Here is a 13,259-nt window from a genome sequence, read left to right as displayed (position 1 = left end):
TGCCCATGCACTTTCAGAGGGGCGGATTACACCCATCTGTAACATATCCTGGATCTCCCGTTCTACAGCAGTTTTAGCTTGAGGAGACACCCGGTAAGGTTGAACCCTAATTGGGTGAGCATTACCTGTGTCAATGGAGTGGTATGCCCGTTCAGTCAGCCCTGGGGTGGCTGAGAACGTTGGCGCGTAGCTAGTGCACAGCTCCTGGATCTGCTGTCGCTGCATACGCCCAAGGGTCATGGAGAGGTTTACCTCTTCCACACCACCAGCACATTTCCCTTCGTAGTAAACACCTTCAGGCCACTCAGCATCGTCTCCTCCCTGGGCTGTAAACTGACAAACCTTTAATTCTCTGGAATAAAAGGGCTTTAGAGAATTAATATGGTACACCTTAGGCTTTCGGTTGGAGGTGGGGAATGCTATGAGATAATTAACAGCTCCCAGGCGCTCCTGGACCGTGAATGGCCCTTCCCACGATGCTTCCATTTTATGGGCCTGGAGCGCCCTTAAGACCATGACCTGGTCTCCTACTTTGAAGGAACGCTCTCTGGCATGTTTATCATACCAGGCTTTTTGCTCTTTTTGAGCATCCTGTAAGTTTTCTCTAGCAAGGGCTAAAGAGGTTCGGAGGGTGTTTTGTAGGTTGGTTACAAAGTCCAGAATGTTAGTTCCTGGAGAAGGTGTAAATCCCTCCCATTGCTGCTTCACCAACTGCAATGGCCCCTTAACCTCACGGCCATATACAAGTTCAAATGGGAAAAACCCTAAACTGGGATGTGGTACAGCTCTGTAGGCAAAGAGCAACTGCTGCAATACTAGGTCCCAATCATTGGAGTGCTCATTTACAAATTTACGTATCATGGCCCCCAAAGTTCCATTAAACTTCTCCACCATGCCATTTATTTGATGGTGGTAAGGAGTGGCAACCAAGTGATTTACCCCATGAGCTTCCCAAAGGTTTTTCATAGTTCCTGCCAGGAAATTAGTCCCTGCATCTGTGAGGATGTCGGAGGGCCAACCTACCCTGGCAAAAATGTCTGCTAGTGCCTGGCACACACTTTTAGCCCTGGTGTTGCTTAGAGCTACTGCTTCCGGCCATCGCGTGGCAAAATCCATGAAAGTCAGTATGTACTGCTTTCCTCTGGGTGTCTTTTTCGGAAAAGGACCCAGAATATCCACAGCTACTCGCTGAAATGGAACTTCAATGATGGGGAGTGGCTGTAGAGGGGCTTTGACCTGGTCTTGGGGTTTTCCCACTCTTTGGCACACCTCACAAGACTGGACATAGGTAGAAACATCCTTGCCCATTCCCTCCCAGTGGAATGACCCCCCCAAACGGTCTTTGGTCCTGTTCACCCCAGCATGGCCACTAGGGTGATCGTGGGCTAAGCTCAAGAGCTTGGCCCGGTATTTAGTTGGAACTACCAACTGTCTCTGAGGATGTCATCTGGAGTACTGTGTCCAGTTTTGGGCCCCACACTTCAAGAAGGATGTGGATAAATTGGAGAGAGTCCAGCGAAGGGCAACAAAAATGATTAGGGGACTGGAACACATGAGTTATGAGGAGAGGCTGAGGGAGCTGGGATTGTTTAGCCTGCAGAAGAGAAGAATGAGGGGGGATTTTATAGCTGCTTTCAACTACCTGAAAGGGGGTTCCAAAGAGGATGGCTCTAGACTGTTCTCAATGGTAGCAGATGACAGAACGAGGAGTAATGGTCTCAAGTTGCAGTGGGGGAGGTTTAGATTGGATATTAGGAAAAACTTTTTCACTAAGAGGGTGGTGAAACACTGGAATGCGTTACCTAGGGAGGTGGTAGAATCTCCTTCCTTAGAGGTTTTTAAGGTCAGGCTTGACAAAGCCCTGGCTGGGATGATTTAACTGGGAATTGGTCCTGCTTTGAGCAGGGGGTTGGACTAGATGACCTTCTGGGGTCCCTTCCAACCCTGATATTCTATGATTCTATGATTCTATGCCAGTCTTCCTGGTGTCCACCAGAAAGAGTTTCCTTGTATAAAAGTCCTCTTTCTATAACAAACCTGGATCGATTAGAAGAGCTGAGAGGCAGTGGGTTGCTCCGTGCCGCCGTCCAAGCTCTCTGGAGGCTTTCATCTGCTTCCTGTTCGGTCTGGAACTGTTCCCTTGATGCTGGAGACATCAGTTCCTCATTGGATTTGGGACATAGGCTTGGTCCCTCTGGAAGCGATATAGGGGATGGAGCTGTTTCTGTTGACTGTGAACCGCTCTCCGCTGGTGCACTATGTTGGGATTCAGGCTCTGGCTGAGCCTCTTGTGTAGGGTTATCGGCTGCTGCCAGTTCACGTTCGGTGGGGCCCTCTGGTATTGAGGTTGCAAGTACTGGATTCAGTGCTGGCTCGGGGTCTGGTGTTGGTTGTTTGGCTGGTTCCGGTTCTGGGACTGGTTCCGTCTGGGTCTCTGGGACTGGATCCACTACTGCTGTTGCAGACATTGGCCTGGGGTCCAGGTCCATCACCTCTGACTGGGTCCTGATAGAAGTTTCCGGAACAGAGCTAGGCCTCACGGCTTGTTTAGCCTGGCTGCGGGTGACCATTCCCACCCTCTTGGCCTGCTTCACATGATTGGCCAAGTCTTCCCCCAACAGCATGGGGATGGGATAATCATCATAGACTGCAAAAGTCCACATTCCTGACTAGCCCTTGTACTGGACAGGCAACTTGGCTGTAGGCAAATTGAAAGAGTTGGACTTGAAGGGTTGAATCGTCACTTGGATCTCTGCGTTGATTAAATTGGGGTCCACTAAGGAAGCATGGATAGCTGACACTTGTGCTCCGGTGTCCCTCCACGCGGTGACCTTCTTCCCGCCCACACTCACAGTTTCCCTCCGCTCCAAGGGTATCTGGGAGGTATCTGGGCCTGTGGACCTCTGGTGTGATTCCGGTGCAATGAACTGTAATCTGTTGGGGTTCTTGGGGCAGTTGGCCTTTACATGCCCCAGCTCGTTACACTTAAAACATCGTCCAGCTGACGGGTCACTGGGGCGAGGAGGGTTGCTGGAGAACGGGGTGGTGGGACGATAAGGGGTCTGGAGGGTTCTTTGGGAGGTAGGTGGGGCTTTGGGCAGCCCCCGGTAATAGGGTGTGATCTGGGGTGGTCCCTTCTGGTCTCCGCTCCAACTGCGACCAGGTTTCTTCTTCTCTGCCACCTCCACCCATCTGGCTCCAATCTCTCCTGCCTCAATTACAGTTTTGGGTTTCCCATCTAGGATGTATCTTTCTATTTCCTCAGGAACACCCTCTAAGAATTGTTCCATTTGCATTAGGAAGGGCAAATTTACTGGAGATTCAACACTTGCTCCTGATATCCAGGCATCCCAATGTTTCACAATGTGGTAGGCATGTCGGGTAAATGACATGTCTGGTTTCCACCTTAGGGCTCTGAACCTCCGACGAGACTGCTCGGGTGTTATCCCCATTCTGACTCTCGCCTTGGATTTAAACAGTTCATACTTGTTCATGTGTTCTTTAGGCATTTCAGCTGCCACCTCAGCTAAGGGTCCACTGAGCTGCGGCCTCAGCTCTACCATGTATTGGTCAGTAGAGATGTTGTACCCAAGGCAGGCCCTTTCGAAGTTTTCTAAGAAGGCCTCAGTATCATCACCTGCCTTGTAGGTGGGGAACTTTCTGGGATGGGAAGTGGTACCTGGAGAAGGATTGCTAGGGTTTGTTGGTATATTCTGCTGGGCCTTTATCCTCTCTACCTCCTCCACATGCTTCCTTGCCTCCATTTCCCTCTTGTGGGCAGCCTCCTGTACCTCCTTCTCCAGCCGCATGAGTTCTATCTGTCTTTCATGTTCCCTTTGTTTTTCCTCAGCCTGAAATTTGGCTAATTCCAGCTGTAGTCGAGCTGAGGATTTGGTCATTCTAACCTCTCTGTTTTTAACTAACTTTACACCCGAGGTTTAGAAATAAACAAACAAAACTTGGCTGTAAAATTTTGCTGTGCTGGAATAGAATACCTATTCTCTGATAGTGATTGTCAGCCTACAGAAAAAGACAATTCCCTTGTCTCTGCTCTGGGCCCAAATTAAAGCAAAAAACCTCCAACTACTTGGAAACCTGCTTACCCAGCCCAAAGAAAAAAAAATTCCTTTTCAAACCTGTAAAACAAAAACTTGTAAAACAAAAAAATCAAAATCCTAAAAAAAAAAACCTGCCACTTTTGTCTCCAGGCAAATGGGTAGAACACACACCCCCTATTTACTTTTAGGAAGAAAAGAAAAAAAAACCTCTGGGTTGGAAGACTGTGAATTTCCCTGCAGGAGTTAAGTACCCTGCCTCCAGGCAAGAAAACCTGCAATTCACAAGATAATCCCCTTTTGTCTCTGCTTGGCCACAAAGCAGAGAGAAACCAAGCTGCTTTCAGTTTCAAAGCTGCTTTCTGGACTTTCTTTCCAAAGAAAAAAAAATTCCTTTTTAAAATCTGTATTTCTAGTTCAAAAAATCTCAACTGAATCTCAAATGATTTCAGGTTAATCCCACCACTGTGCCACCATGTCAAGGTTCCTCCCCCACTCTGAACTCTAGGGTACAGATGTGGGGACCTGCATGAAAACCTCCTAAGCTTATCTTTACCAGCTTAGGTCAAAACTTCCCCAAGGTACAAAATATTACACCCGTTATCCTTGGACTGGCCGCTACCACCACCAAACTAATACTGGTTACTGGGGAAGAGCTGTTGGGACGCGTCCTTCCCCCCCAAAATACTTCCCAAAACCTTGCACCCCACTTCCTGGACAAGGTTTGGTAAAAAGCCTCACCAGTTTGCCTAGGTGACTACAGACCCAGACCCTTGGATCTTAAGAACAATGAACAATCCTCCCAACACTTGCACCCCCCCTTTCCTGGGAAATGTTGGATAAAAAGCCTCACCAATTTGCATAGGTGACCACAGACCCAAACCCTTGGATCTGAGAACAGTGAAAAAGCATTCAGTGTTTTACAAGAAGACTTTTAATAAAAAATAGAAGTAAATAGAAATAAAGAAATCCCCCCTGTAAAATCAGGATGGTAGATATCTTACAGGGTAATTAGATTCAAAAACATAGAGAACCCCTCTAGGCAAAACCTTAAGTTACAAAAAAGATACACAGACAGAAATAGTTATTCTATTCAGCACAATTCTTTTCTCAGCCATTTAAAGAAATCATAATCTAACACATACCTAGCTAGATTACTTACTAAAAGTTCTAAGGCTCCATTCCTGGTCTATCCCTGGCAGAAACCAGCATACAGACAGACATAGACCCTTTGTTTCTCTCCCTCCTCCCAGCTTTTGAAAGTATCTTGTCTCCTCATTGGTCATTTTGGTCAGGTGCCAGCGAGGTTACCTTTAGCTTCTTAACCCTTTACAGGTGAGAGGAGCTTTCCCCTGGCCAGGAGGGATTTCAAAGGGGTTTACCCTTCCCTTTATATTTATGACACCCAGTCTGGATGGTCGCTCACATTCAAGCTTGGTATCTTCCGTGACCCATTGCAGGTGCAATTAAGGAGACTTGTTGAAATTCTAACCCAGTGTGGACTGAACTTCCACAGAGCACTGAAGAGGTTAAAGGAGTATTTAAATGGTAACAGTTAGTTATTCCCCATGTTCACAGTTACTTTTTAAGAGTCCTAGAAAGAGCAGGTTTTCCTGTCTGAAGGCTGAATGTACAGTAAATGCACTTTCTTTAGTGGAGTCTCTGGTTACAGAGAATGCCATTTCTGTTCTTAGATGAAAACAGAGCAGGATGGCCCTCAAGAATCTGGGACATTTGATGGTCATACGGAAACCAGTGACAAATATGCCAAAATGACTTTGTTCCAGACTGTCCTGCAGGTGGCAGCCTCGTGCTACCAAGCTGGTGCTGGATGGAGCCCCCTGCTTTTTTCCTCCCTCCAGTTTTCCTGTGGCAGGGATCTCTTAGCTTTGGCCTTACATCTGCGTAGTTACATGCACTGTGGAACACACGGTGTTCCAGCTTCTTTCCGATGGCTTCTGTAACACACACTCCAGAGAGATGCTTATAATAGTTAGCTACTTTTGTAAAACAAATACACAGAGATTTGTCTTCCTGCGGGGTCATTCATTTCAAAGGGTACGATCTGGTGTGTTACAGGGCATAACAGCACTGTGCTGTATGAGGTTACATTCCAGTGACGTGAAATTCCAGGTACTCGGCCCTGCCTGCCCTAGGACTCTGCATGCTCTTCACTGACTCTGGCACAATGGAACCAGTGAGTGGCAGACACAAGAGCAAACTAGTTTTCATCAAGGATATTTACAGTTTTCCAGACAAAATAGTCATCTCTGCGGTGGCTCCCTGACCCCCAGCCGGTGGGAGTTTCCAGGTGGGGTGAGAGATGCCTGAAGCAGTGATGGGACTGGTCTGACAAGACAGCAGAGGCTCATCTCTCCTAAAAAGTCTGGCTGCAGGAGGCATCTGCTCACTCTATAGCTACTCATCTTAACACCAAAAAAGGTATATAAAATGGACAAGGGCCCCAAATTTAACCCCACTAGCTGCCCTGCTCCCAATTAAAGCATTAAAGTTAAACAGTGTTAACAAAACTTTTGCCTCATGGCTAACTGAAGAGTTGCTGAGAGTTGCACAGCCCTGAATTGCAGCCCCTTGTTCCAAGTGCTGGGGGAGTTTGATAATGGACAGTTTCTGTGATTTCAGAAGCCCTGAGCTTTTGTTTTATTTTTAAGTTCTTGTACTGCAATTGCCATTCCCACTCCTAGCGTGCTAGCCATTTCCCTGCTCTGTTGAGGCAGCCAACAACAAAAGGAAGGGCCAGTTACTCAGGAAAGGAGCTGCTCGCCTCTGTACAGTCAGTGACAATTGCAGTAACAGAATCTCAAAGTCATGGGGAAAATGGGGAAAAGGAAGATATGGAAACAGATGAAAAGGAGAACAAATGAAGGAGGAAATTGTAATTGTGTATGGGGGAAAATGGCAAAGAGCTGAGTGTGCATTTTTATTTCCACATGACTTTACACCAGATTGAAGGAGAGAGGAAGAAAGAAAACTTGTAAAGCCTTCAGGAGAGAGTGAACTATGAACTCGCTCTGTGAAATTCTGTAGCTGAAATGAAAAACAAAACGACCACTCCCTGTGCAGCAGAGAGGCTCCTTTGCACTTAGTGAAGTCAATGGTAAAGATCCCACCCACTGCAATGAGGCAAGACCCTTAAAGCAGAATCACAGCACACCAGAGACTGGCAGAGCAAGGCTGCACTTCCTTTCTGCATTTCAGACTAAAACAGAGGGAAGCAGGCAAGGGGGTGGGAGAGAAGGAACAAAGGTTCAAAGAGAAAACAGGGGAACGGGTATAAGGTAGGATTGAGCTGGGGACAGAAAGTGGAGCAGGTGCACGTGTCTATCTTGGGACTCAAGATAAAGAAATATGACCTGTTTTTCGAAAATCTTCAGACAGCAGCAGCTCTCCCAAAAGCTGCATGTTAAATCAAACAAACTCCGTCTCCATATACGGTTATTTTCCTTCCTAAGCATGGAGTCTAGAGCTCTGTCTAAACACTAAGATTCATATCCTGCCTTTGAACATTAAGCAAAGAAGAAAGCTGAAAGACGAGTTGCTTCTTTGGTTTTCCTAAATGTTGAAGCAATGCAGACAACAATAGCAAGCTTAGCACGAAGCTGAATGCATCTTCATGCTGGTATAAAAATAAATTGAGTGTTCCTGGGGCTCACTGGGCTGTTCCTAATCCTGAGGCTGCACAGAATGAGACAATACAAACCATTAAGAGAAAAGAGAAAATGGATTCAAACCACCATATTTTATTCCTGCAGCTCCTGGTGCAAAAAAATGATCCTTTCAATTAAAAACAGTTAATTGAAAACAATAAATTGTGAGCTACATTCAGATAAGCTACAATAGTTATGTGGAATTGAGGAAATAGGATTAGGGGATTAGGGGACTGTAAAACTGGTTCTAATAGTCAATCAGGAATATAACTGACCAGAGCTTAAGTTATGATCTGTCTGTTAAGAAAAATCCATGCTAGCAGGAAGCATGGTCTGGAGACTGTAATGGAATGCTAAACTATATTATACGGTTCCGCCGTTAAGTGATGCTGTTTGTACAATACCTTATTTAAGCTACCCTCAGTCATACCTGGCAGAGCATTAAAGGACCTAATGAGGAACACATGGGGTGTGTACCAGGCTCAGAAGAAAGCTCTGTAGCCAGTCCATATCTCTTAAGGAACATGATGTGTTAGCAGTAGGATTAGTGGCAGAGGAGAACAGAGACAGAAGGAAGAAAGGGTTCAGGATCTCATTGACATGCCACTCTTCAATGTCCCAGAGAACTTCAAACTTTGACAAACCTTCACAATGTGTAAACTGAATACAGTATTTATTTTGCAAGAGTGCTCATTGCGAACAAGCTCCACAAGGAAACTGGAGACATATAGGTATTTTCTTTAATTTAAGCTATGGTAGATTATATCTTTAAATCCTTTGACTTTATTGAAAACAGTCACAAAGATGACTATGAAGGGGTTCTGGCTTTGTTTGCTACATATTTTATATTCCAGAGAAATGTGGTTTATGAAATAGCATGTTTTCAGCAGAGAATTCAGGAACCAGAGGAAAATTTTGAATATTTTATAAGAGCTCTAAATACATTGGTTGAAAACTGTGATTTTTGGGGATGCAAAACAAGAAAATATCAGAAACAGGCTGGTTATTGGGTTAACAGATAGAAAGCTTTCACAGCAGCTACAATTGAAAACTGATTATACCGATTAGTCTGTATAGCCACAGCTATACAGAAAGTAAGGCAGGATGGCAGGATTAATTAAAAAAAAAAGAACAGAAACTAGCTTAGAAGCAAAAAACAGACACTTGAGGGTTAAAAGTAATTATCATAAAACCCCTGAGGCAAGGAGAGAAAACTCCCAGGCCAAGAGGGCCAAATTCCAGCCAACACGCACAAGGTGTGGAAAAAGTAACATCCCAAGAGAGGATGCATGTTCATCCAGGAGCACATGGTGAAATAAATGCATGAAATGTGGACATTCTGCAGATGTTTGCCAGACCACAGTTGTCATGGAGTTGACTCATATTACAGACAATCAAAAGCCACTATTTCTGGATTGAGTATTTGTGATGACACAGATTGCCTGGAGAGTGAAACTGAATATTCATGGCAAGAGTGTTTACTTTAGAATGGACTCAGAAGCAGATGTCACAGTCATCTCACAATCACCTTCAACCCCTCCCAGAGCTGAAGTCACCTGACACAACTCTGACCTGCCCTGGATGGATTATGAACTACATGGGTCAGTTCACCATGGAAACAAATTACAAAGACAAAAGCTTTGCATTCACAGTGCATGTGATCAAAGGATTACAGGCCAATGGACTTCTCAGCCACAGTGTGGCAACCATGATGGGCCTAGTGAGAAAGGTGGAGGAACTTGACAGAGGATTTGATAATGGACTTTTGAAAGGTGATCCAGTACAAATCAATGTAAAAGGAATGCTGAACTATACATTGTATAAACACCCCTATCAGAGAGACCTTGGAAGAGACCAGCTTCAAATTTATGCTAATTAATTACCCGGCTATTGTGGACTATTTTTATAGGTATTCAGAAGTAATGTACTTGAAAGACGTAACATGTCACAGTGTTATCGAGAAACTGACATGCATTTTTGCTCATTTCGGTATTCCGGGGCAATTAGTGAGAGGCAACAGGCCACAATTCGCTGCACCAGAATTTAAGTCATTCCAAACTAAATATGATTTTGATCATATTACTAGCAGCCCACATTACCCACAAGCGAATAGAGAGGCTGAGAGAGCTGTCCAGACAAACAAGAAAATCCTATATCAGGAAGATTCATTCCTTGCTCTTCTGAGTTACGGATCAAACACCGACAGCGACCACTGGATATAGTCCAGCACAACTCCTGAAGGGAAGACAACTCAGAACTACTGTTCCAACTTTGGGGGAAAACCTATTTCTAAAGGGGCCAGACATGAAAATAGTAGCCAAATTGGATAAATTTGGTACGGGAACAAGACAGGGACTGTAAATGCTGAGATGTTCGGACATCAGTCTCTTCAAAGGGGCATTTCTGGTGAAAAAGGAAGAAGGGCACTTAAGGAGCTTTCCCATGGGGAGGGAAGGATGAAGTTAGAAACTCCATGTCCAGTATTAAGCTATCAGAAAGTGCCATGTTTCCTTCCTCATACAGACTCTTTGGTCACTAAGTCAGCCTTGGCACCCCAGTGTTACTGCTTGAGAACAAACAAGGGACAAAGAGAAGATAGCAGGAAACCATAACACAATGGAGCCAACGCACATCAAGCGGAGTGTTGAAGGATGAAAAGGGCCAGTTGGCACTGAGGTGGGATTAAATTAAGCAATTATAATGCAGAAAGCAATGTCATGTGATGAGCACATGGCTGAGCTTGAGAGGTCATGGGTCACCAGACTGTTGTATTTAAACTGCACAGTTCTCACTGAGATTATCAGGAATCACAAAAGCACTTAGAGGAAGGGCAGCCTTGTGGTTAGTGCATTGGATTAGGCCTCAGGATCTCTGGGTTCAGTTCCCAGCTCAGCCAGAGACTATGTAACCTTGGTCATGTCACTTTACCACACTGCACTTCAATTCTCCAGCTACAAAATGGTGACTCTTCCTTTTGATTTGGACAATAAGCTCTTAGTATGTGTCTGTACAGCACCTAACACAGTGGGGCTCTGATTTGGGTTGGGATCCTTCAATACAAAAAAAGATGAAAACTAATTCCTTTGTGTTTATATCACTTCATATGCAGAGTTACTATCACTGTCCAAATCTAAACAAGTCATTTTAGCAAACCATTTTCCTCAGACATAGAACCCTAAGCCAATATCTCAATATCTGTATAACCTTTGAATTAACTGAAAGTAGCGAATCTTGCTTTTTGTGCCCATAGACAGCAACGTGGTTGAACTAATAAGAAAGCAGCTGACTTAGCTTTTTCTTGAGAAAGATCTCTTATTTCAGATTTTGTCCTTTATTTTCACTTTAAGTATTGGTAACAAAAAACAACAACAGTTGTCTGTTAGAGACCTCCTTGCATTCAAGTGTGTCTTCCGCAATTATCAGATTGTGCACATCATGCTGTTGTGAACCTTGAATTGTTTATATAATCCAGATAAAAGAGAGCACTGGCTAAAATCTGATGTTCTGTCAGATTTTAAATACATACTTGCATTTAGCTCTGTATGAGCCCCTAACTGACATCTCCATACCAACCATAAGAACTACAGTGGAATCTCAGAATTACAAACTGACCAATTAACCACACACTTCATTTAGAACCAGAAGTATGCAATCAGGCAGCAGCAGAGACAAAAAAATAAATACATAAAGCAAATTCAGTGCAGTGCTGTGCTAAACGTAAACTACTAAAAAATAAAGGGAAAGCAGCATTTTTCTTCTGCACAGTAAAGTTTCAAAGCTGTATTAGGTCAATGTTCAGTTGCAGACTTTTGAAAGCACAACCATAACACTTTGTTCAGAGTTTATGAACATTTCAGAGTTATGAACAACCTCCATTCCCGAGGTGTTTATAACTCTGAGCTTCTACTGTATAGACAATCTGGGTCTGACAAGAGTCACTGCATAGAGAGGAAAAACCTTTTCAAACTCTTGCTTTTTTTTCTTTATAGAATCATTTTGACAGATCTGTTATAAAATGTAATCCATCATCATTGGAAATCAATGTCATTATCACGAGAACATGTTGTTTTGGCTCTGAAATATGCACCCATATGGCCAAGGCAGGAGATGAATTATTGAATTAAAATCTTGCACTGCAGTTCCTTACTGCGTTGTTCCTCTGTACCAAAGTGTTTATGTAGAGAAACAAGCAGAGCAACTCTCTTGCTGGCTGGTACACATGCATACATGCGGGCTGTGAACTCATCAGTTTGAATAAATAAGCAAGGCTGAGCCTAGTCATTGCTTGAATGGCGACCTTTAGGGAAAACCCACAGGGCTACAGGAGGGAGCTGGCTAATTACATTCAATTTTCAGCTCTCTGTGCTTCTTGGTCTCCCAAGGGTGAGAGAGCAGTATTGCTGACCGAATGGTCCTTCTCATTCCATCTCTGACTCATCTGAAAGCAGGAACACTAGTACTAATGCCAACCTGGGAGGATTGCTAGGCCAAAGGAGCTAATGTAAGTTCAGCATCCAAACCTTCTGAGCTCATCTCCATGAGGTCATGCCAGTTGGCATCCAATCTGCTAACACAGGAAGCGCACGCAGGGCAGGAATAGGTCACAGCCTGCAGCTCACATGCAGGCACCGTGTCGCCAGCTAATTACATTCTTGTAACCTAGGGAATAGAATTCCTGTGGTTTCACTCTGTGAACTCTGGTCTCACAAGTATTGTTTTTATTGCAGGGGCCTATAGAGGCTCCAGCTGAAATTGGAGTGCCACTGTGCTAGGTGCTGCACAAACATATTGAGAGACAATCTCTCACCACTTGAATTGTTTCCAGTCTAAAAATAGAAAAGATGGAAAAAAAAAACATGAGTGAAAGGGAGAACAAGTGACTTGTCCAGTCAGACACAATTCTCAGATTAAACCAGACATGCAGAGCCCCAGACCAGGATCAGGAGAGGGAGTAAAGCAAATGTTCTATTGATTTTAGCTAGCTGTTGTAGCCATGCATGGAATGAAATGTAACTATTCCAATCTGTGACTGATCCAGTTATAAGAGTTAGGCAAAACGTCAATTTGATGGTGTTGAAGATTTATTTGTTGCTTACAATTATTGGCTGTATAATTTTTGTAACTCTCACTCTGTAGATTGTTCATGAGAACTTTATTCTAATATCCAATATTTGAGCAGTGTTGGCTACTTTGAATCATAGAATATCAGGGTTGGAAGGGACCTCAGGAGGTCATCTAGTCCAACCCCCTGCTCAAAGCAGGACCAATCCCCAACTAAATCATCCCAGCCAGGACTTTGTCAAGCTGGGCCTTAAAAACCTCTAAGGAAGGAGATTCCACCACCTCCCTAGGTAACCCATTCCAGTGCTTCACCACCCTCCTAGTGAAAAAGCATTTCCTAATATCCAACCTAAACCTCCCTCACTTCAACTTGAGACATTTACTCCTTGTTCTGTCATCTGCTACCACTGAGAACAGTCTAGATCCATCCTCTTTGGAACCCCCTTTCAGGTAGTTGAAAGCAACTATCAAATCT

This window comes from Lepidochelys kempii, chromosome 6 (assembly GCF_965140265.1).
Source record: "Lepidochelys kempii isolate rLepKem1 chromosome 6, rLepKem1.hap2, whole genome shotgun sequence".
In the NCBI taxonomy this organism is placed as follows: Eukaryota; Metazoa; Chordata; order Testudines; family Cheloniidae; genus Lepidochelys; species Lepidochelys kempii.
Note: the sequence above shows the minus strand (reverse complement) of the source record.